This window comes from Onychomys torridus, chromosome 2 (assembly GCF_903995425.1).
Source record: "Onychomys torridus chromosome 2, mOncTor1.1, whole genome shotgun sequence".
Lineage (NCBI taxonomy): Eukaryota > Metazoa > Chordata > Mammalia > Rodentia > Cricetidae > Onychomys > Onychomys torridus.
In genome coordinates, this window is record NC_050444.1 from 144,024,577 (window position 1) to 144,029,239 (window position 4,663).

A 4,663-nucleotide genomic window follows, 5' to 3' on the forward strand; every position below is an offset into this window, starting at 1 on the left:
GGGAGCGATTTATCGCGCCTGCGAGAGAACAAAGGCATCAGAGATGCTGTGATTGTGCTTGGATATGGACAGAAAACAAGGAGGGCTGTCTAAAAGCAGACACAAACCTCAGGGGATGATGGGATGTCCTGAGCCAGAGAACGCAAGTGTGATTGGCAATGGGGACAGCAAACCCCCAAATCCCATAGAGTGTAAACTTCAGGGACTAGATCCTGTAGAATGAGGCTTCTCAGGGTGTCTTCCACAGACTTCACATACTCTGAGTTTAAAGATCCCATCGTCAGGTATATTTGGGAAAGACGGGTTAAAAAGCATGGAACTGGCTTCATTACTTTGAGCCTTTACCATACAAGGTTCTGTGTACTATGGGATCTGACCAGACACGGCATGAACTGTAATCCCAGCACTTAGAACCTAGAGACAGGAAAATCAAGTTCAAGGTCATCCTCTGCTACATAGCTAGTTGGAGGCCAGCCTGAGTTTGCTTGCCAGAAACTGATTAAAAATCCAGATGCAGGGGGGGCTGGAGAGATGGCTCAGAGGTTAAGAACACTGGGTGTTCTTCCAGATGTCCTGAGTTCAATTCCCAGCACCCATATGGTAGCTCACAACCATCTGTAATGAGTTCTGGCCAGCAGGGATACATGCAAACAGAACACTGTATACATGATAAATAAATAAATCTTAAAAAAAAAAAAAAAAAATTCCAGATACAGTGGTGCTCATTTATAATCCCAAGCACTCAACATGGAGATGAAAGTTGGAGACAGGGATTGTCTAGAAGCTCATAGACCAGCTAGCCTGAAGCACCCACACAGCATGACAGACACAAGAGAAACCCTTCTTCCAAACAGTAACAAAGGGGAAGAAAACTCATTACAACCGGGCGGTGGTGGCGCATACATTTAATCCCATCACTCGAGAGGCAGAGCCAGGGGTATTTATGTGAGTTCGAGGCCAACCTGGTCAACAGAACGAGATCCAGGACAGGCACCAAAACTACACAGAGAAACCCTGTCTGAAAAAATCAAAACAAAAGAACTCATTACACAGACACACAAATATATATACATATGTGTGTGTGTGTGTGTGTGTGTGTGTGTGTGTGTGTGTGTATATATATATATGGGGGGCACGCACAACCCCCACATTTCCCCAGGAGCAGCAGGATATATTAGATAGAGTGTGGAGATAAACAAAAAATACAGGATAGGGTTAGGGATTTAGCTCACTGGTAGAGCGTTTGCCTGGCAAGCACAAGGCCCTGGGTTCCATCCTGAGCTCAAAAAAAAAAAAGAAAAGAAAAGAAAATACAGGATAGCTTCAAGAGTGCCTGGAACCTATTCCAACAGGCTCAGACTATCTCTGTACCAGGATATTTATAGAAATGCCAAGTGGTGGAGCAAAAGATTCCCCCAGCACAGCCAAGCATAGACCATCTCAGATACCTGTACTCAGGCCCATGGTCCAGTCATCCTCTATGCAGACCTGCTGGGTAAAGTCACTAAGAAACCTGAAAATAGGGGTTGGGGATTTAGCTCAGTGGTAGAGGGCTTGCCTAGCAAGCACAAGGCCCTGGGTTCGATCCTCAGCTCCACATACAAAAAAAAAAAAAAAAAACCACCCTGAAAATAGTCTACCCCTCATATGTAGACATGTCTTGAAAGGGAATGGTGACTGTCATCTGGCCAAGCACTAACTAATTACATATATGGCTATGATGACCTTCTCCAGGAAAAATGTGGCCCCGAATGGCTTCAGCCTGGTCTTCATTCCTCCAGAGAAATCATAAGTAGCTTTTTTTTTAATTTATTTTTATTTTATATGCATTGGTGTTTTGCTTGCACGTAGTATGTGTGAGGGAGTTGGATCCCCTGGAACTGGTTCTATGGATAGGTGTGAGCTGCCGTGTGGGTGCTGGGTTGAACTTGGGTCCTCTGGAAGAGCAACCAGTGCTCTTAACAACCACTGAGCCATCTCTCCAGCCCCCCTACAAGTAGATTCTTTTTTTTTCTTTCTTTTTCAGAGCTGAGGACTGAACCCAGGGCCTTGTGCTTGCTAGGCAAGTGCTCTATCTATCACTGAGCTAAATCCCCAACCCCACAAGTAGCTTCTTAACACCTCTTTTTAAATTTAATTTTTTTTAACTTTATTTTATGTGAATTGGTGTTTTGCCATTGTTATTGGGTCCCCTGGAACTGTAGCTACAGACAGTTGTGAACTGTCATGTGGGTGCTGGGAATTGAACCCAGGTCCTCTGGGAGAGCAACCAGGGCTCTTAACTGCTAAGCCATCTCTCCAGCTCCTAAATTTAATTTTTAATCTATGTGTATGTGCCTGCTTATCAGTATGTGTATCATGTGCATGCAGTATCCACAAAGGCCAGAAGAGGGCATCGGATCCTGGAGAGCTGTAGTTACAAGCAGTCATGAGCTACCTGATGTGGGTGCTGGGATCTGAATTCAGGTCTTCTGAACAAATAGCAAATGCTCTTAACTGCAGAGTCATCCTCCAGCTTCTTTTTTTTTTTTTTTCTAATTTATTTATTTATTTAGTTTGTTTGTTTATGAATGCTGAATGCCATTTATTAAAGGAGGGAGGAGGTCTTAAATACAGGCTTACAGCACAGTGGGAGAACCCTGGAGGGCAGAAGTTCGCTACCAATGTTTTACAATCTTGCATCTAAGCTGTTAACGCCCACAAGGAGCTTCCCTTAAGTTCTGATTAACACCAGATACACATGTCTCAGTCCAGTCCCTTTTACTCACCTCATTGTATGTTTGTAAGCATGGTGTGTATGTGTGGGCACCTGTGCCATGATACACATAGGAGGAGGAGGATAAGGTGGAGTTGATTGCATCCCCCTTTACAGAGGTCACCAGACTTGCATCAGCAAGCACCTGTTGGAATGAACACATGCCACAGTGTGCATGTGGAGGTCAGAGAATAACTTGGAATTGGCTCCCTCCAGCCATGTAGATCCCTTGGGTTGAAGTCGAATTGTCAGGACCATGGAGCCAGGTCACCAGCCTCTGACACTGCACTTCCAAAGGCCTCCCAGTCCCTTGAGTTGATGCTGACTGGAGAGTGGAAGGCCTCAGAGGCTAAGGGGGTTTCCTTCAACTCCTTCTGTCCTTCCTAGTTCCTTACAGGGCTGAGTAGGAGCCATTAGCAGGAAATAGCGGTACCACTTAGGATGGAAGCGAATAGAAGCCCTAGCTGGGAATAAAGATTTAAGCATAAAACATCTCCAGGGGGTGCAAATTGTCTCCTCACTTTGGGAGAGACAGATTGCTCCCGAATGAGTAATGGCATCTCTAGCTTTCAGTTAATTTCCCTTTATGACATCCAGTCTCTAGCACTTAATACCGTGGGTACTTAAAGCCAAACTTCTTTTTCACTGGGTGGTTTTTGTGAGCTGAACTGTGAGGGAGGTGGACTTTTAAATCATTTTTTTTTACACACACACACTGGCACAATTATTTCTTCTAGCCTATGGCCACAGTTCCGTCTATCCCTAATTCCCCTTCAAACAGCTGATTTACAAACAGTCCGTGAGAGCACAGGTTGGCCCTGTCTCCCTTCCCTGTTTCCCCTGGTTGTACAGAGACAGTTGACCCTTTCAGGGGAGAGAAGAGAATTCCTGGCAATGTCAGTGGCCTCAGTCAGGGATGAGTCTCCTAGAGAGGGAGAACTAGTCATCCTTTGTCCCATGTAATCAGATGACAGGCAGAGCTGACTTGTCTGAAGTCAGCTGTCAGTTTCTTCACATCAAAACCAGAGTATTTGTAAACCAGGTGGTGGTGGCACACGCCTTTAATCCCAGCACTCGGGGAGGCAGAGGCAGGCAGATCTCTGTGAGTTCGAGGCCAGTTTGGTCTACAGAGGGAGTTCCAGGACAGGCTCCAAAACAACACAGAGAAACCCTGTCTCTAAAAAACAAACTGTATTTGCTAACCAAAGAATCTACTGGGGCTGGAGAGATGGCTCAGAGGTTAAGAGCACCGACTGCTCTTCCAGAGGTCCTGAGTTCAAGTCCCAGCAACCACATGATGGCTCACAGCCATCTGTAATGAGATCTTGGCGCCCTCTTCTGTATATATAATAAATAAATAAATAAACGTGTATATATAATAAATAAATAAATAAAACGGTGGTAGCACACACCTTTATTCACAGCACTCGGGAGGCAGAGCCAGGTGGATCTCTATGAGTTTGAGGCCAGCCTAGTCTACCAAGTGAGTTCCAGGAAAGGCACAAAACTACACAGAGAAACCCTGTCTCAAAAAACCAAAAAAAAAAAAAAAAAAAAAAAAGTCTACTGCTTCTTAAGCAGGGAGAAGGGGGAACAGAACAAAGGTAAGAATCCCTGAGCAATTTGGGCTGTGAGATTTTGAGCCTTGGAGGAATGCTGTTGGAAACCTGGGTTGACAGGACTATTCCTTCTCGAGGATTTGGGGCAGGTTCACTAGGTTTGATCCCTAGCGCCAAAAACCCAAAAACAAATCAAGACTTTGAGACTGGACAGCTGGTAGCTGGGGCCAGAGTGTGTGTAGGAGGGGTGAATTTAACATGGCAGCCTCTTTCCATGGGACCAAGTAAAGCCCCATGCATATAGTGACCCTTCTCTGACCCCACCCTGAGAGAACCCCTACCCGCTGCA